General features: G+C 45.7%; 2 long non-coding RNA genes across 2 annotated transcripts; one reads left to right on the top strand and one right to left on the bottom strand.

The window, feature by feature from the left end:
* Positions 1–749: 749 nt before the first annotated feature.
* Positions 750–3,634, top strand: LOC142572510 (uncharacterized). The gene is made up of 3 exons (XR_012826093.1): positions 750–1,156; positions 1,288–3,220; positions 3,279–3,634. It is a non-coding gene; the product is annotated as an uncharacterized LOC142572510 (long non-coding RNA).
* LOC142572511 (uncharacterized) lies at positions 2,689–5,026 on the bottom strand. The gene is made up of 2 exons (XR_012826094.1): positions 4,691–5,026; positions 2,689–2,997 (listed from the first exon to the last, which is right to left on the bottom strand). It is a non-coding gene; the product is annotated as an uncharacterized LOC142572511 (long non-coding RNA).
* Positions 5,027–20,814: the final 15,788 nt, after the last annotated feature.

The following is a 20,814-nucleotide window of genomic DNA, read 5'->3' as shown; positions in this document are numbered from 1 at the left end:
TTTATTTGAGAGCTCGAAAATGGGGGTTGGGATTGCGTCGTTACTTCGCTGCAGGTTCTTTGTGGTTCTTAATCTCGTCGCCACAAAATAGGACTTCATCTGTCTCTCAGTTCTTGTCAGGAAAGTTTACAGCATGAGTGATTGTACAATAAATCTGTACATAGTTAGCATTACTGTAAAGACCAGTACTTCCTGTAACTACCAGTACTAACGGTATAACGGTAAGCGACTAGCGCAAAACATTGAAAGGACGCAACGGAACAGTAAGATTTATCTCCGTGCACACTCAGATACCTGTAGATTGCGGGAATGCTTTCCGTGGGTAAATAATATTGAATAAAATTTGGGAGCCATAAAAAGAATAAAAAATGTGACACGCTAGGTTTACATTGGAGGGTAAACTTTAATTCAATCCTTTAAGCCTAATACCGACATGGATAAAATGCACTGTGTTCCTCTACACTGCACCATCAATTTTACAATGCTGTAGCATCCACAACAGAGGCACATGTCACCCTTTTGTAAAGCGTCCGGTCTACTTCTTAGGCCTTTCACCCTTTCGCCCTTTCACTTCTTTATGAAAAATCACGAAAGCGTGCTAAGCTTCTCTGACTTTGTCAACACATGTTTATTAAAAAGCTCAATTAAGAATGCCAGTCTCCAGTTCACCGCAACGTCCCGGCTAATTAGGCCACCCCGTGCTTCCCCGCGTTTTGCGTCGCTCCACACATAGAGTTAGTAGACCAACTCTAGAGGAAAAGCTGGGCCGGAAAAGTGGGAACCTCTAGGGCGCCGCCCTGTTGCTACTGGTCAATGTGGCCAGCGCAATTACTATTGAAAGAGCTGAAAGCAAGTACAGGTCACCTTATGCTTTCTCATCTAAAAACGCATACCTGATGGCTTTATGAAGGTGGTACGTTAATATTAAGTTTACAGAAAGCGATCGCTAAGTCCGCGACTTATGTAAATCACGATGTACGCATTCTTGCAATAAAGGATGACGCGAATTTCGGTTTCGAATCTGTTTTTTGGATGCGCAGTAGTTTCGTACAGTTTAGGTTTGACATGCGATCGCGCGTCGACATCGGACGCAATGGCAAACTCGTGCCTTATGTGCCACCGAAGCCCCGAAGTGCTCTGGCATATAACTTCACATGTAAGTAAACGAATGTATCTCCTTGTTGAGAATATCACGCGAGTAGGCAGCTCTTGTGGTGCATCACAATCGTTTGAGAAGCGTCACAGTAGAGCATTTTTCCACATGCGGAGCGGTGTTTTTATTTGCAGGTTTCCCTTCAGTAGGAAATTGCTGGACAGGCGGACCAGCGCACCGGAATTGTACTGGCGAAGCCGCAAGCAACTCAAAGAATCTGTTTAATTGTTGCACTTTGAACAGTCATGCTTCTACAAAGGCCACAGCAGAAAAACAGCCTGATGCCGAGTATTTCTGTGCCACGAAGTAATCAAGAGGCGAGTGCCTAATGCGGACGAAATCGAGTGCATCGAGACTTAGAACGACAGAAAGCTGAGCTAGTTGGTAAGGATTCATTATGCAAAACAGAGGTGAGGCGTGCAGACAGGACACAAGAGTAGAGAAGTGGGCAGCGCTCGTGTTGTTTGCTTGTAAATACTCTACTCTTGTGTCCTGTCTGCACGCCTCACCGCCGTTTTGCATAGCGAGTGCATCAACCCACATATTAATAGCGTAGGCGTTTTATTAACTGTGCAATATTTTCAACACTTCCTTGCATGCCATTTCATGTGGAATATTTTTCTGGTCACAAATTTGTGCAGCGAATCTATTTGCATGGTCGACTCCGGGTTTGTGGGACCGTTCACTTGCACTTGATGCTGAGTCTTTTACATGTATCCATTAACTGCAGATATGCACATCAGATCCCTGCGAGCATTTTCAAAATTAATTATTTGAGACAACAGGCACCATATGCAATACTGACATAATCTCAAATACCACTAAGCAGCTGGGACACACTTTTGTTGAGTATACTCGCAAGTAAAATAAGTGATCATGTGGACAGCTCCAGCTCATTTTCCTTAAATCAGTGTGTACAAGGGGTATGCAAAGATAATGTTTTTTCTCGCGCACCGATTATTTTGCTGTATAAGCAAGAGAACCCACCACGTTAGTGTAACGTATCTTGTACATCACACTAATATGTGTTTTAATTTACCAAGTGAAATGAGTTACTTTTATGGCTCATTCAGTCATATCACACTTCAAGCTGCATTCATCAATCTTCAGTTGGATTTTGCAAATGTTTAATGAAACATATTTCCCTTTTATGCATATATGCAATGGCAAGCCCTTCCGTGTGTTCCAAAGGTAAAGTTTAAGCTCTAAATTAAAGAAGACATTTCTAGTCAGAAACAAGCAAAAATGGTGAATGCAGAGTATCAGAAGCCCAAGGTACAGAAATTACGAGAAGTGTCAAATGATTTTAAGGAAAGAGTCGTATTTGAAAATGCAAGACTCTTTAGTGGAGGTCAAGCAAGTCAATATAGGTAGAGTACTCTGCAAAATTATGCGAGTGAGAGGATGTCAAACAATGGGTCAGGAAATGCGTTGTTTTTCTGCAAAACAAAAGCTGATTGCCATTACATAAGTCACTTTAGCATCATGAGACTGCTGGTTGATAAATTCAGAAATAAACCAAAAAACAAGACACGCAAAAATAAAAAACAATTTAATGATGCTCTCTCCACACTGGGATAAATAAAAACAAACACATCACATCTAATGTGGACATATCAGACGCCTTGTGAAACACTAAAGAAAAAATTCAGTTTCGAGCTATGGCACTTGCCGCATAGATGTGGGTGGCCTTGAACTAATAGTGATAGTTACCACTGCATTTAGAAATTGAAAGCATTCATGCAGACAAGGAGGATTCTTTATATTTTTGGCTACCACTTCAAATGCCTCCACCAAGTGCTACAATGCTGCACGCAGCCATACTAAGGATCTCGCAGCAACACCTGCAGGTAAAAAGCAGAAGCAGTCAGAGTGCTGGTGCGTACTGGACACTATGTTTGAAAACTTTTAGGCAAGAAGAGTGCAAGAAGCAGACATAACTGCATTTATTTTCATAATTCCCCATTTGAATGGCCTTTTCTTTTTGCTTAGACAATGACTACGCCTAGCCGCAGCAGCTCCCTCATACTTACTCCGCAAGCCCATAGGCCGTGGAGGCAAATGCAGGTAAGAGGCAAGAAGCAATAGCACTGGTATCGACATTCATCTAATTTTTTTCTTTTAGGCGGCCAGCACACCTCGAACAGCCACTTCGACTGCGGGTGTGTCACCCTAGTCACCAAGGAAACATTTGAGGGAAAGCGACAGGCAATGTGAACAGCCACTTTTCCATGTAAACGATACTCTTTCTCTCGGATGACTCCTACGCCTCGCCACGCCAGCACACTTGTGCACAAAGATGCCGTGGAGGCACGTGCAGGTCAGAGGCAAGAAGCAGTGGCACTGGTGTCGACATTCACCCAATTTCTTTTTCTTACACTGAGGCAGCCAGCACACCTCGAACAGCCACCTTGACTGCGGGTGTGTCAGTAGATTCCTGTTGTACATATGCTCATAATAAACTTCAGTAAACTTGAACTTGATAATAAACTTGAAGGCAAATGGGACATTGATGCATTGTATTTTTGAACATTTATTGTACACATACAATATATGTTATACTTTGCAGTGCTACAGAACGTATTTTGAAGCTTCCTCCTATATTTTGCACCTTTAATTACGTATGTGTTGTGTGGCCCTCAATGCAGTTCATGTTGTAGCAGCTGCTTTGTCTGTGTATCGCACATTGGCTTAAGCTCGTGATATCCACATGCTTCTCTCACATATACAAAATAAAGTTCTATGTAGTCCTAAGTGTTACAACAAAAATGAGAGTAAACAATCCGATCGTGGAATTGTGTTTATTACAGCAATTCCTATGACAGTTATTGACAAGTTGACAACTTGAACTGTTCAATCCGTCCATAGCCTCCTCTATTGTTCAAAAGTAAAGGAGGCTATGATCCGTCATGGCAAGGAATTGTATGTATACATAAAAAAAAGGGGGGGGTATGTGTGTGTGTGTTTGTAGTGGGGGGTATAGGATTAGGGCGGTACGAAAAAATGTACCAACACCGTCCTCTAGACCCATTCCGTTAAGGTACCGTAACAAAGCGTATCATGCATAAAGTTCATACAACCAACTCTGATGTTGCTACACACGCCAGGCGACGCGAGCTACATTTGCCATGACGCATTCGCGACTGCACCGGATGCTCTCCATATTATTCTCGTTAATCGTGCTCACTGCACCGAGGCAAAAGAAAGATCATGGGCGCAGGTGCCTTTAATGTATCTCGACCTTGCGAGGCACTGCTGCGCGTGCCAGGGGAGCTGTCCGTGCGAACACTCCCTGGCACACATTTGCCTCGGCGGCCCCAACCTATGTACCGTTCTGCTTCGAGCTTTGATCCCCCCACTGTCCCTTGGGTGCCCTGGAGTTCCTGCGCCGCCTGCTTTATTATAATCTCGGGTGCTCTCCTGAGACTTCCGTTTGTCGGTTACATGTGCCCTACAGCTGGATCAGTACTTATAATAATAAAAAAACCCGATCTATCGTCGCGACGATAGATCGCGAAAGCGGCTTTTGCAACATACCGCGTCCGTGCGAAGAGAATTACGGAACGCCAACGAGGAATCTGACCACAGCTTCAAGCTCGTAACCTCGTCGAGTGACACTTCTGCAACAGGCGTGACCGCTGAAAACCGCATACCGCCGGAAACTTCAACAGGATGATCCCTCGGTTGCATAACTGCCACCTGTACGGCCAACATGGACCACACCCACACAGTCCCGCAACATAGAATAAAGAACCAACTTTTAAAGCCCAAACACACGGCTGCACGCACACATCACGACACCACAAGCGAGACGCCATGCTGCTACGCTGCTACGGTTGCCGGATTAAAACTGACTACTGTCACCAAGTCTAGCAAGCGTCCCAGGAGCTGGCAACCTCAGCGCGTAGCAACATGGCGGCGCTCTTGCGGTTCCCGATTTCAATGCATGGGCCCTATGGGTAGCTTGTCCTCTAGAGTCAGTATAGTAACTCTATGGCTCCACAGCCATGCACGCCGCTGCGCCTTTACAAATGAGGAACACAGGGGGCGCTGCTAGTGATGTTAAGTTCCGAAAGAGCCGAACTGATTTGCTGCACCATGGCCGAAGCCCTATCTGCGTTTTTAGCTTTATGACCACTCCTCGCGTGGCGCTGGCAATTATCCCGACCCGGTGAAAACTCAGCCAGTTCGTGCTCGCGTCAAGATAGGAACACTGACGCATGTACTCGAGCCAGGAACCGGAAGTTTGTTTTATACTGGCGAAGAACGAGCAGCAGGCACTGCTTCGAGAAAGACGACGACAACGAGTGCTTGGAAGCCTTGTGCCTGTGTTGCCGAAGCTCTGTGTCCTCCCACTGCAGCGCTATGCTATCTGAGCGTTTCATCAATTGAACCATAACGGCTCTTGGCAGTTTACTTAACTTGCCACCGTGCTACACATGCTGAGCCGAGCGCTCGGCTTGCGATGGCGATACCGATGGGTGACAATAATAATCGTAATAAAGGAGGGATAGTAATGACGTTGCGTTGGGTGAAGGAGTACTGGGCGCTGATTGCCATTTCAAAAGGAAAAGAAAAGTTTGAAAGTAAAAGAAAAGACAGAAGAGGAAGTATAGCGGTACCTTTCATAGGCAATCGTAAACGCTTTCGGAGTACGCGGAAGCGTTTGAACGTTCTACGCGGAGCCAAATGCTCTTTCCTCTTTCGCGGTAATTAACTACGTACCGCAATTTCACACAAGCGAGCTTGCCTTTGATTCGGTCTGTCAGCTGCTGTAATGCAATTAAAGCGATAACCTTGACACCCTCCGTGCATATGGCACTGACAAGTACCGCATCTCATAAATCACCGCCCCTTACTAATAAAGCTAATTGAACCGTCATCCTCCCTAGCTATATCTTAAGATATCAAAATACTACTTTCTGGTCTACAATTAAAGCTTTCTCTTTTCGTTGCTCTCATTTAAATGCCGTTGCCTGTATTTGTCTTCTACGTATATAGCAATATACTTCTATGTAATCAATTTATGCGGGGTGCTTTCTCTCCAACGAAATTTGCGGAGTTTCCTCCTTCAGAATGTTAGCTGCAGCTTATAAAAAAATTGCATCGTATTTATCAAAAATATTTTTCTTTTGTGTACACCAATAATCCGTAACGCGTACGCGGCATGTGACGGAATATGCGTACATAAGCGATAAGAGTAACGGTAAAAAGATGAGTTCGATTTTTTTGTTAGTACCAACCATTCGTGTAAAGCAAACGTACAATAAATCAGAGCAAGCATATATGGAAATTAACGGTTACGTTTAAGTGAAAGCTAGAAATAAAAAAATAAAAAAAAGGTAATGAAAGCGTACGAGAAAGAACGACCTACAGGCAGGTGGGAACCGAACACACACTGTCCACATTACACACGCTGCGCCCATCCATTGATTTGCCGGGGTGTTGCTGTTCGCAGGTCGCCTTTTCGTGGGTGTTTGTGCACGTGTAGAAGGTTAGATCCGGGAGTGTTAGCTAGCGCCACTCAAGGGCAATGGCGCCGGATGTGCGGCATCCATCCGAACGAACGCTTATCGCCGTGCGCGAACAGTTCACATATCGCACGCTTTCTACGCCGCGTGAGCTTCTCGCCATAGGAATTAGACAGAATAGCTGTTTTCTTTATGTAAATCAATTATCGCGTATGCTAAAATGAATGCTCGTACGTCTGCTTGCGACAGACAGAAGTAATTTAGGTTTACGGGTCCTTTATTCAACAATAAAAAGAAAATTTCCGGAAGTAGATACCAGGGGAGTTGACGTCGGCCGCACGGGTATAAGGTTCTTTATGTGCTTCCCGACAGGGGCAAGATACCCGTGTAAAAAAGAACTGAATTGAACTCGTAAAGTATGCTTTGCAATAAAATCATGGGACGTTTCGAATGCAAACAAGAAATGCGATGATAATTATGCTTCCAACTTTTGGCACGTACCTGCAGCGAGAGAGTGGCCAGGAAGCTGCCAATACAAAGAGAAGATTGGAAAAGTATTAAAATAGAAAGAAAATACTTATTGCTGAACATTATAATTAAGATAAATACCTATTTATTAAATAATAACTGACAGACACCAACCACCCAGTTAGTTTGCTTGGAAAGCGGGAGGTACAGCAAGTTTACCACTGCAATGTGCACAAGCCCTACAGACAACGGGAAGCAATCTTTGTCTATGGCGCTGAAGGTATCCGAAGATATCCCGGTAGAGCTTCCAGGGCTTGTGTCAGAGACGGACGGAGAAGCCTGCAATTAATTACCAGTCTGGTTTCCGAAGCTCCGCTAGCACATTACCAGAAAGGCGAGTTGTAGAGGCTCTTGCACTAGTTTCATAACATATTTCTTTCGACAAGCCAAGCAAGACGTATGTCTCTACGCACGACATCGAACCACAGACCAGTGCTGTGCAAGGCGCACCGCGCACCACTGCGTCAACGCGAAATTATAGCGGCTGAATCAAAGACAATCCCACCAGAACTCATCTCACCATGAATGTCGACGGTAATGCAATGAGCGCAGAAAGAATGTAGCGGCGCACCATATTGAAAACTTGGACCCTCACATCACGCGCGGAGAGGAGATGGTTTTCCCTATGTGAAGCCGGGCTCCCACCCACTTACAGTGGAGCAAAATAAGCGCTTTCTTCGCACCTCATAAAAGTCTGTTGCACAAATACCCTCTGCATTGAATGCCTGGTAAGATTTGACGGGAAATCACGATATCAGTGGCTCTGCCAGAATTATGAGTTTAGCCAGGAACGACGAGCTTTTATTTGCAATTGAGTATTTCATTTACATTAACCGAGCAGGCAGACTTCAGCTCTCAGAACTCTCTGTCAGAGGTGAATAGGGGTGGGGTAGGATGGGGATGGGTGGTCAAATGCTCGCTTCACCTCGTAGATGGATGGATGGAGGCTGGTATGTTTAGTGTCAGGACTCTATGCGGCCTGCGCTACTTTCTCTCGTTTCCCTCTGAACAGGTTGCCCTATCGAGCACCGCCACCATTTAGTGAACGCGCATCCCGTGTGCATGTATTGCATTCAGGCAACATTGTTTGAATACACAGGGTGTCTCAACTATCGTGCACCGAACTTTAAAAAAAAAAAACATGCAAATGTCACGATAGCTGGAATAAACTACAGTAATGCTGTTTGCCGTCGCTTGGAGATACCGAGTTTTTTCTTTTTGCATTCCGCCTAAATATATAATTAGTCTGAATTAATTATTCAAGGTCTCACATATTATGATTAGATGAAAGGCGTCAACAAGAAAATTGTAGAGCAACCTGAAAAAAGAAACTGCCGATGCAGCTTTCTGTTGCTCGATACGTGCTACATAAAAGCGTTTTTTATAAGCCGCGTGTGCTATGCCACGCTTTTCTTAAACATCAGGTCAGAGGAGAGGAGGAAGCTCCACTGGCTCATTCGACGGTGCATAAAGAGGGCCTTAGGCTTACCAATTACGACCTCCACAAAGAAGCTCCTCTCTATGGGAGTGCACAATACCTGGGATGAAATAGCGGACGCTGTCAGAATTTCGCAGCTTGAAAGATTAAGCCGAACGACCACGGGCAGAGCTATCCTCGAAATGGTAGGCCTGCAAACAGATAGGGGACTACGAGGCAAAACAACCATCCCGCTGGACTGCCGAGAAAATATAATCATTCCCCCCCTCCCTCGTAACATGCATCCCATATTCAACATGGAGAGGAGGGAAAAGAGAGCAGAAGCACTAATCAAACGCTTTGTTTAAATGGACAGCAAGTCGGTTGCGTACGTGGACGCGGCAAGTGGCAAGTCGGGTGCGGCGGTCGCCTCGGTGGTCGATGGCCGAGGTGCCCCCGTATCGGCCGCCACCATTAGAAGCCGCAACTCGGAAACGGCTGAAGAAGCTGCGATAGCGCTCGCTTTCGTGGGAACGGAAGCAAATTTCATAATTAGCGATAGCAAAACGGCCATCTGGAATTTTGGAAAGGGTAGGATCTCGCCGGAAGCGGCAAGCGATCTGGCCAGTAGACGGATGAACAGAAAAATTAGCCTAATTTGGACCCCTGCACACACGTCCGTTCCTGGCAACGAGGCGGCCCACGAGTTAGCCTGAGCTCTCTACCTCCGGGTGGCTGTGGAACCGGCCGACTGCCCGAACATGGACGAGCGTCTGCAAAATTATGCGGAGATTGTCGAAAATTATCGGCTACGCAGGAGACTGGTGCCACCACCGGATAAAAGTCTAAACAATAGAGAGGCAGTCGCATGGCGGCGCCTGCAAGCTGGGAACTTCGTAAACCCGGTCTGGGCATACCATGTCATGCATGATAGAGAAAACGATGAGTGCAAACACTGTGGGGCGAGAGGGACCCTCGATCACATAATCTGGGAATGCGCTAGCTCACCAGGGGCTAAAGCAAACATAAATTGTAGAGAGGCCTGGGAAGCCCTGCTGCGGAGCGAGGACCCTACTCCACAGCAACACGCCATCCGCCTGGCGGAAGAAGCGGCGAAGAGTCAAGACCTCTTTGTTTGCTTCTAATCGCGGAGGTTCCGGCCCCCGTCCCCAAGGCCTGTGTGCCGGGGACGGGGAGTAGGGGCCTCCTTAGCCGGCGGTACAATAAAGTTGCTATCATCATCATCGTTCTTATTTCCCGAGCGCGAGAGACGCCCGCGAATTACGCAAAGCGCCTCGAGCGGCCAGTCGCGCGCCAATTGGTCAGTATGGTGCGCCACAAAGCTGCTTTAATGCTAATCGGATGAACGTCGACATCCATGGAGCACCGCACTGTTAAAAATACATACAAATGTCACGTAGCTGGACAGAACCAAGGTAATGCTTGCCGTCGCTTGGAGATTTTTTCACATCGGTGAGACATTTAGCAACCACAAATGGGGAGATTGTTCTGGCAGTCTTAGTGCACGTCTTTTGCCTATTGCCTTTACTACAAGCCAATTCTTGGCCTATGCATCATTGTGCATTTGTCAGATTTTTTTATTGCGAACAACGACAAGAAAGGCATGTTGATGGCTATGAGCCTAAAGTCATTGGCACGTACCCATCGAGGGGGATTCGCAAGCAGTCGGGCACATATTTTTACATGTGTTAAGGGAATAAACATAGAAATTAAGAATTTCGACGAATAAATGAAAGCGAGTGAAGTAAAAGACAGTTTAAAAAACACTCATATTCTGATGAAGCACAATAAGACATAGGAAGCATATATATTTATACATATATATATATACATATATATTTATACATATATATATATACATATATATATATATATATATATATATATATATATATATATATATATATATATATATATATATATATATATATATATATATATATATATATATATATATATATATATGAGATCATGAGGGCAGAATGAAATGCTTACTACCATTGGCAATGAAATCGATTAAGTTTACTGATGAATTTCTGCATGGCAATGCATACATCTCTGTGTCAGTATCCAAGCGCAGAAGCTACAAAAATAAGACACTCGGATAGTCAATTAAACGTAGTAGGAATCGCAGATTACACGAGCGCTGAAGAAGACAAGACTTCATCGGATCAAGTTTTCGATTCATGGCCGATCCCCCAGAGTGAGTTGCGATATTTCACTAGGGAACAAGAACAAGAACAAGTCTCCATTGAGGACCATGGCCAATACCCTCCTCGTGGGTGCGTGTTATAATTTTGAAAAAAGAAGAAGAACGAGAAAGCGTTTTCGTGCGTGGGCCAACAGCAATCGATGCCGATTCAAGGAAGACATGCATGCTCTAAATGCACTCATCAGCTCAGTCCGTCTGGTTTCTTCGGCCATGCTTGTGTATGTCAGAGGTCCTGGAGTCTCGCTCAGCTTGGCTTTCATGCTGTGCGCAGTAGCGTCGCTAAGCCTGTTCGACACCACCCAGGCGAATGCGCACCAGAGAACACTCCTCCGGAAGAACGTTGGCTCAGAATTAGAAGGTACGTCGCTGCTGGAAGCCGTATCGGTGCGAATCATCGCTCCGGTATCTGGTTGTCTAATTGTAATGCGCCCCTGTGCACGCATAGAGCTCACCGAGTTTGCGGTATGTTTGCATGTATGTATGTGTTTAAACTCTTTCACGCCAACTTGTGTCACCGGGTATGTGTCACTGCATATGTTCCGCTCATCAATAAAAAAGAATTGCGCTGTGCTGGGCAACTCGAGATGACGTCATATGTTCAGGCCCGCGCCACACGCGGATGTCGTGGCGGCACTCCTGCGTAGATGGCGCAGCGAGTCTAAAGGGAAGCGCGAGAGAGGAGTCCGGCTGCAGTGCACGCCTCATGCATGACGCGATTCGGCGGGGACCATACGGTGGGGGGCTACATTCCTTAAGTGCTAATCGCATGAACCTCGACTTGAGATGGTGACCGCCAGGCATTCTTAAGTACGTATTATTGACGTCACCAATCAATCAATAAATCAATCTTTGAAATGGTGTGACGACTTGGGCCACTTGAATATGCACCCGGCATGACAGGTTGCGCAGAGCGTGCCAGAGGCTACAAATGCCGGGCGCTGAGATTGGCGTACAGCGATTTGACTCTATGGAACAAAATGGCTTACTAGTCTTCACCCGTGCTTGACTAACACATAACGCCTAAAATGTTGCTCATAATTTTGTTGCTACTTTTTTCTACTGAGGTGACTTACACCTGGCGCGCTATCGTCCCGCATTTCAGGACGCGCAGGGTATCTTCAAATACCGTGGGTGAAATGCGGTAAGTGTAAATGTTTATTTCTTCTTTATATTTTACTTATGCACTTTTACCACAAACCTCGGTCACTGCAGCCTTAATGGGCTTCTTCAAATTTCCAATACCCGAACGGGCCTTAGATAGTTATTCGGTTGATTAAAGGAATGGTGAGCCGAACGAAGCCAAATCATGACTGTGATGATATTTAAGTGACGTTGTTTCATCGCGTAATCCTGCAGAGAACAGAGTCGTTAAATAGCACAGGCGTAGCGGTAGCACAGGTGGCTTTACTTATAAGCCGATTCGTGTAATGCGCGTCGTCTCAAGCTCCGTGAGCACCACCTTGGAAGGCGACTGTCATTTTCCTTTCCCGTCGAAGGCCTACAGGCCACAATGCCACAAGAGAGATGTCGAAGGCTAATGCTCGCGCCTATGAGCCACTGCGCAGTACGGAAGCAAAGCGGACAGATTGGGCTGGTCGAAATGTAAAAGTCACTGCTAGAATGCAGGCGGAGCAGTGCTGTTCCATGATGGTCGGTCGAGAAGTCGTGGCGAAGGATACAAGTCGCATTGCCAAAACGCTGTTTTTATAGATATCTATTGTCTCGACTCTACTTTTCCATTTCTTGCGAACTAAAGAAAGAGAGATAGAGAGGGCGGCAGCACGGCTAGACAATGAAGTTGCCCCGTGAAACTCAACCACGATGCAGCTATAGATAACGCGAAGCAAAGTTCGACTCACGCCCGTGGGCGCGCCCTGCCTAGAATAAAAACAAGCGCTGGCGTCGGCGCATAAGATTGAGCTGTGCTTGCCCCTTAAGGAAAATGTCTATTCAGCCCGCAGAACACCTGTCGCGAGTGGCTCTAAGATTTGTACGTGCCTTACATGTAAGAAAGTTCGAGAGAGAAAGAGATTGTGGAGACATTTTCGCAACACCTTAAAGATTCCTTTTAGGAAGCACGGCTCGTAGCCTGAAATCACAAAGAACCACATGTCGGCGTACATGCCTGGGTGGTTGGGGACAAGCTGTTTGTCCGTTTACAAGTGTTTCACGGGGATCCTGGAACGCATATGAGGACCATGCATATCTCACTCTATCCATAATTACCAGTAAGTACAGTGAAATACTATGTCAGCTTCCTCGCAAGCACTCATGAAGCGCCTTGCAAATGTCCCGTCTAAACTGCGCTAGTAGTCGCTACTGCACACCCATTGCTGGCTGTTGTTCAGGTGTGAGTCTTAGTGTGAACAATAAGACTCCTAGTATGAATAGCACTCTTAGCATGACCAGTAAGCCTGTCCATACAAGGTGGACCAATATGCCAGATAACATTTCACAGACATCCAAATAGAGAATAATGCGAAGATGCGACATGCAGACGAAAGAAAATATAAGACATTTATCCATTGAGACGCAAAGAATCACAAAAGTGCATATCTTACGGTTGTGCACCATTTATGTTGGTGGTAGTATACGTCTGTCGTAAAAGAGAGGAAGTGTAACACGATATACGCTTTAGCCTACAGTTATTACACATTATTATCAGGCGAAAACAGTGACATGGACAACAGGAAAGAAGCCCCACGACATAACGCTAGGTTAGCAAATGAGTGTTTAGTAACTGCTCCAACGAATAATATAGCAGAAGGAACAGTACATACAGAAGGGGAAGTGTTCTTCATGTTCGCATACGGATAATCTGTGTCTTAAGTTGAGTCGTTTTATTTCAACAGAAATGGTGGCGCAGGGATGACATGGCGACCTCTAAGATTTGGCGCGTGGGCTCACCTTTACTACACTTAACTTTTACTCATGATATTCTCCACAACGCCGCAAGTTCTACCCGTACGATTCAGGCTAACACTTTTACATCTGTGAGAAGACAGACCATGACATCACCGCCAGGGTACGTGTGAGTCAAAATACCGAAGCAAAAAAAATATGTAATGGGAGGAACAGGTTGGCGGCGAGTTTGTTGCTGTGAAGGCGCGGCCGTGGCTGCCATTTGGCGAGTATATCCGTCATCTATGCTAAACGCATGAAGATCGCGCACTTCGGTCCAGTGTTAGGCGATATGGGACCGTGTTTAGTATTCATTCAGGCATGACTCTAAAGGCGCCGATGAATTCTGGTTAAAAAAGAAGCGATAACTTATAAAAATCTTATTCGGCCGAGGGGACCATGGCGACAGCATCTAGCGGCTGTTGTTTTATCGAAGCACGCATGTATGTATCACTCGCTCTGGTCACTGAATTCGCGCCATTATAGCATGACCTCAGCAGCGGCCTTAGGCGACTGCGTGCTGAAAGTGTCGACTACTTCTAGTTTCCCTCACGCTAGCGTGATTTCGGAAGAGTATATAGAAAAGGTGTTTAACAAGTCATCAACCCTACCTAATTTCCTGTAAGAAGAGTGGGTTAATAAAAGCCTGCTTTTCTCATGAATTTGCATGTATGGGAGTAAATTGTCTTCCAGTGTACTTCACGGCGTGGCCTGCGGCTACCTACTGCCACATAATGAACCTGTCTTATAGCTACACGTATCTCGATGCCGAATACGTGTGCTTATATTGGACGCGCATGTCCATGTTGAGTATGACCACCACGCCGATGTACCGCCTGTGTCACCTGATGAAGCTCTTCCATATCGAGGATCGCGGATTGTTGGTCCAGGACACGTAAGTGTATGCAAGCGACGCCCCGCGGACGTATGCGTGTAGCGAGCCCGTGTATGTTTGGGCAAGAAAAACAGTTGCACAGATTTTTTTAGTGGGTAACAATGTGGTAAAGGAATGAAGTGAGTGTAAAGTGTCATATATGCATCTTACCAACACTTAGGAAACCACGCGTTAGGGCCTCGACCTTTAATTGAGCCGTGTTGGTTCCAGGCAAAACGCTGACCCCCTAGGAGCAATTTCTAGCGTGACGGTCACGGACGAAATTCTCTCATTGTGGGTCGCTTGGGCTCGGCCTAACAGCAGCAGTATTGGTTTTACAAGATAATCCCATGGTCGACAGTGATTTGAACACAGTAGCTTGTTTCCAGTTAGAGAAGTTAGACAACATCTGCCAGCTACGAAATACCCGCAGAACTAACAGCAATATTTCGTACTCTCAGTAAACAGCGGACACAATCTACAGGAATGTAAAGTAAAGAGCAAAAGCAGGCAAAAGAGACAACATGGCCAAATGTATAGGAAAATATAGTACACTTAGTGAACCAAAGCTAAACTGAACCGCATATCTTATTGGATTTTCTCAATATTGCAAAGTGGCCGATGTTTGAATTAAAGATACCGAGCAGTAGTGCAAAAATTCTGGGTGTTTAATTAAAGGAAGGTGCTCAGTACACAAATTCCTAATTTGTTATTGTATTGTTTGCCTATTGTAATTTGCACTCACTTTTTCTACAACATTATATATTTTACGCAAATATTGGCCAATATATGATTTACGCAAATCTTGGCCAGAGTTCCTGCTTCGGCAGTGACGATAAACTGCGCTGTTTTTTTCTAAAGACTTTACATTATATGTACATTGACAACTTGACCTTGCAAATAAGACACTTTTATTTCGGTTCAGTTTTAATCCGCTGTCAGCTTTATACAAATACAAGTTCAGTTTAATATCCGCGATGAAAATTGAAACAATTTGCAGGGGCGAGGCTTAACCTATTATGTTAGGGGAATTCAGAAATTAAGGATGCGGCTCGACAAACGGAAACAGCCGGCTATATAAAAGATTAAGAACCACGTTAAAGCACGTTGGTGGGCTAGTTGGTTTGAATTCATCATATACTTTGTAAGTGCCCCTGGACGAGGACGTAGAAGGAAACAGATACACAGAGATAGTGCTACTTTCAACTCTACATCTTATTTCCGCACGCATCGATAAATATATACCGAACGAGAGGAAAGAAACAAGACAAGAAAGAACATTCCGTGGTGCATGTCGATGAACCATGAACCTTAGAAGTGTCCATGGCACGATCAAAACATACACTGGAATAGTTACAACGGTACACCGACGAATCATATCTCTTTTTCAGATAGCGACACTGATGGGTTGCTCACGCACCTATCTTCTAATTTTTGAGGCCTACGAAATTGCAAAATTAGAAAATATTTAGGGTATTTGTGGAGCGGAAATAATTGGACATAGAATGGTCAAGAGTTAGTGGAATGCCCAATTAAGTGGCTGTATTAATGGTTTCTGTAGTGATGCCGAAATTATCCTATCAGGTGACATGAATGCCCATGTACAGGATCTAGATGGCTATACCCACAGCAAGGAGAAGTCAATGCTAAAGCTTTGTGAGCATCATAACCTCATTATCGTGAATACAGGGCCTGTGTGGGACGGGCAGGCCACGTGGGAAACTGGCAAACGCCCATTGATTACTGTCTGAGAATTGAAGGAATTCATTCTGAATTGGGAGAAATAGTCGTAGACGAGGAACGGCATAGTAGCGTATGGAGTAACCATAAAGGCATCATGTTCAATGCGGGATATGCAGTTGGGAAAGAGAGCAAGGAGCGCAAAATGCCCAATCCATATTTGCACACTGAACAAATTGCTAATATATTCGCCAGAGTCGAGGAAGAAATAGGCAAATGGCCAAGCAAAGAGTCGGAATATAAGCTTACTAAATACAGAAATATGGAAAGAGAAGCAACATGGCCGTTGGAAAGGGAGAAACTGACCGACAAGCTGGTGAACAGGGATACACAAGAAGGATTACCGAACGACAGAAAACATCCCGAGAGCACAGGCATGGCAAAAAAGCGCAGTTGCCGCACGATGAAGTAGCCAGAAATTGGGAAGCGGTCTGCGCTCTGCGCTGGACGCATGAAAGAAGACGAAGAAATGGGATAGGGGAGAAGTGGGAAGGAAGAAGTCGGAATAAAATGGGCGGACGACACCCGTCTCACTTAGATTGTCATTTCTGCTGCCGTTCGAGTTAGGAACGCTACATTCTGATGCAGTCGACACTTTTCAAAGACCAGCCATGCGGGTGACGTTTTTCGTCGACCAGGCGTAATCGGAGTCTGTTGTGTTCACCCGATACCAAGTGCACGGTGAGCCAGCGACGGACCTTCCTCTCGAAGTTAGTTCTACCGCGCTGATCAACGTGGTGCTGCAACAAGCAGCAATCAGCCGCCAAGCCCGCGTGCAAACAGGATCAGTGACAGGGAATCTGCAACTGCAGACACTGGGCGAACTCGTTCTGGAACCCATGCAACGTGGTACCCTCAAAGTGGAAACGCCTACCGGGAAGGTGAGCTTATACTTGACTGTTATGGAACTGCAAAGGCACATTATACAACAGATCGAAATAATGAGAACTTTCGTCCAATCGCTTAGTCGAGAGCAATCAGCACGAGGTATTGTTGGGCCAGATGTTTTTGAAGGAAACTCACAAAGTGCACACTACTGGCTGTGGTTTTTCGAGTATGCCTGTGACAAGAATATGTGGCACTCTGACGACACACAGATTTTTAATATGCGCCACTATTTGGGAGGTATAGCCAGAAAATGGTATGATGTGGAACTCATGGATCATGGGACAACATGTTGGGAACTGTGGAAAAGCAACCTTTTAGCGGCTTTTGAAGGCAACGCAGTAGAAAGATGGGATGCAGCACAACGGTTCAGTTATACAGGTGGCTCTCTGCTTGAGTACTGTCCTGAGAAACGTCGCCTATTGTATTCTGCAGAACCGAAGTTGTCGTCTTCTGCTGCTGTAGCTTTGATAACGCAAGGGTTGTGTATCGATATCCGTAGTCATGTCCAGCTCAAAGGTCCAAGAACGTTTGATGACCTTCGGAACTTTCTACAGACCTCAGTGCCAAGAATTACATTGAGGAGACAGTCAGGTGGTCGAACAGAGAAACTTGATTCTCGTAAGCTGAGTGAACACCTAGAGTCGTTGCCGTCAATTGAATGTGAAGACAGCTTCATAAACAAATCCCTGGGAAGCGTAAATCATGACTGTGAGGATGCTGAAAAGCCAATTACCGCAGTTCATGGCAACCTACTTCCACATAATCTGTCTACGGTGCATCACAAGCCCCAGAAGAAGAGCTTCAGTGAGACAGTGTATTTGGTGTCGTCAAGCTTATTGTACGCTACCATTAAGGTAGATGACATTGAAGTGAAGGCTCTTGTTTACAGTGGAGCTTCGGTATCAATTATCAACAAGACTCGAGTGGATGCCGGTAGTCTGCACGTGGGTAGAGCATTGCGTGTCCAAGCCTATGATGGGTCAGTGACCATGCATAGTGATTGGGTAACCCTGGCTATTGAATTTCAAGTACATGCTATTACCAATGACGTAATGGCAATTCCCAATGTCATCTACGATTTTGTTTTCTCCCGTCCAGACATGAAAAAACTTAAGATAAACCTCTATTGGGGTGACAAAGTAATGGCCGAAGACACGATAAGAACAGAAGATCCTGGTGAAGAACCTAGTGTATCAAGGCTAATTTTTCACCAGGAAGACATCGAGACTAAGTACCCAGAGCTTACATGCGTGGGTAGCTACCCTCCAGCAATGAAATCACAGGTCGTCCCTTTTGAACTCGCAGATAAAACAGTGGTTCGTAGAACCCCCTATAATATGTCCAGAGATAAAAACGTGTGGCTGAAAAAGGAGTTGCAAGAAATGTTGGACGCAGGTATCACCCGGCCTTCTGTATCCCCATTTGCTTCTCCTATAACTATTGCACCAAAAGACGACGGGACATTCCGCCTCTGCACAGACTACCGGGCTCTCAATCGTCAAACTAAGCTGATACCTTATCCAATGCCAAGAATCGACGACATCATTGACAAAACTGGTGGGTGCCATTGTTTTTCACAAATGGACCTCTTCAAGGGCTTTTGGCGGATTCCACTAAGTGAAGAAACGAAGAAGTACACCGCGTTCATAACCCCTTTCGCCTTGTTTGAGTACAACCGCCTACCATTTGGTTGGAAAAACTCCCCTGCGTGGTTTCAAAAGACTATGACGGACATTTTGAAAATTTATTTGGGCATATTTTGCAATGTGTACTTCGAGGACATCATCATCTTACTCAAAGACAAAGGAAGAACACCGTAGTCATCTTTCAAATGTTCTTCATGCCCTCAGTCTTGCCCAACTCAAAGTCAACTTCAAGAAAAGTGCGTTATTTCAAAATACCGTAGTATTTCTTGGCAGGGTGTCTGATGGACACACTAAAAGCACTAAGCAAGAATCGGTAGATAGAATCTCCAAGTTGGTAAAGGCTTATGATGTGCACTCCCTACGCGTTTTTCGTTGCCTTGCAGGAGACTTCCGGGCGTTTATCAAAGACTATGCACTGAGAACACGGTACCTCACACGTTTAACTCAGAAAGACGTGCCTTTTCAATGGGACGAGAAGTGCGAAGCTGTCTATTGTGAGCTTGTAATACTAATATCGTCGGACCCCATCTTGCGAATACCGGATTTTTCTCTGCCTTTTGTGTTCTACTGGAAAGCTCGCTTTCGTGCATAGCGCTCGCCGCCAAGGTTTCGCGGTAAACATTACGGTTACATAAGCTGCAGTTGCCGCGAAGCGTGAGAAGCAGTCAGGGCTCTTCGAATGCTATCGCGTTCCACTGTTAAAGGCAAATAAGAGCTTTCCCTCTTATTTAGTAAAATGTAAGTAAAGATTTCGTGGGCGCTTAAGCTTCGCCTTTAAGAGTGGAACGCCTTAGCATTCAAAGATCCCTCACTGCTTCTCACGCTTCCCGGCACCTGGAGCGTATGTAACCGTAACGTTTACCGCGAAACGCTCGCCGCGAACGCTATGCACGAACACGAGCTTTGTGGTAGAAACACGGCCTCTTACGTGGGCCCGTAATGCGGCGCAGTCGAGCGCCATCTGGAGGTATTGCGAGGAACTGGGCGCGCCGCTGCGTGGCCCCCGAGACACCCATGTGCCGGCGTGCGCAAATGGCGGACTTCGTTTAAATGTGTGCATTTATAGAGTGCATGAGAGGTTGCACGTGTTTCTTTTTATGCTCAATACTCATTTTTTATGCGAAGGCTTGCCGGATTTTTTTACAGCGTGCTCAACGCGTAATTTTGTTTTTATCTCGATGCATAGATTGCTACAGCTGGACACACTGACGTGGGATGATTGCTACTTTGATGTGCGGAATGAAACGAAACCACCTGCAGATTGCGCCGCTTGCGAAATCGCCCAGGTTTGTGCCTGTAAGTCCTGCTACAACATTCGTACGCGATGATTCTAGGGCTGACGGAGGAATCGCGTGAGTTCTTCACTGTACTCGGGAAAACTGTTTGTCGACCCACGTGCAGTACCATAGAGGTAGACAGTAGTACAGGCCTAGGTCGTTTAGCCTTGTTAACGAAAAAGGGTCTATATCGCCCGAAAGGGGAATCATTGATAGCGATAGCAAATTAGTAGATAGCTGTACGTAGTAAGAATAGGAGTTTTATCGCTCGTATATACTTGTAAACATTCGCTTACTAACCAAATTAACAAACATGGTGTCAACCGCGCACCGGTAGGCATGAACACATCTCACTCCATGACCGCGGAAACTCGCTCTCAAAATGCAGGAGTGAGGAAGCGGGGCAGCAGTAGCAAGCGAATTGAGCTTCGTGCTGTTTTGCTTCAACGCGAGCTAAGCGTCGAGAGCACAGCGCATGCCAAGCTACCAGCAGTCGGCGCACTGTTTCCAAGTCGCAGGTTGCTTTGAAGATGATGCCTGCGCGACCGCGCACTTCGTTCACGCACAAGCCGTCGGACTAGAACACCCCTCCTCTCCCCGTCACTTGCCTCTCCCCGGAGCTTCGCACGCGACGGAAGACTGTGCGCTTCCTGCCCGCTTTCCTCACTGTGCGCACGAGATTGAGC

Source organism: Dermacentor variabilis, chromosome 2 (genome assembly GCF_050947875.1).
Source record: "Dermacentor variabilis isolate Ectoservices chromosome 2, ASM5094787v1, whole genome shotgun sequence".
Classification (NCBI taxonomy): domain Eukaryota; kingdom Metazoa; phylum Arthropoda; class Arachnida; order Ixodida; family Ixodidae; genus Dermacentor; species Dermacentor variabilis.
Note: the sequence above shows the minus strand (reverse complement) of the source record. Positions and strands in the feature narration are given on the sequence as shown.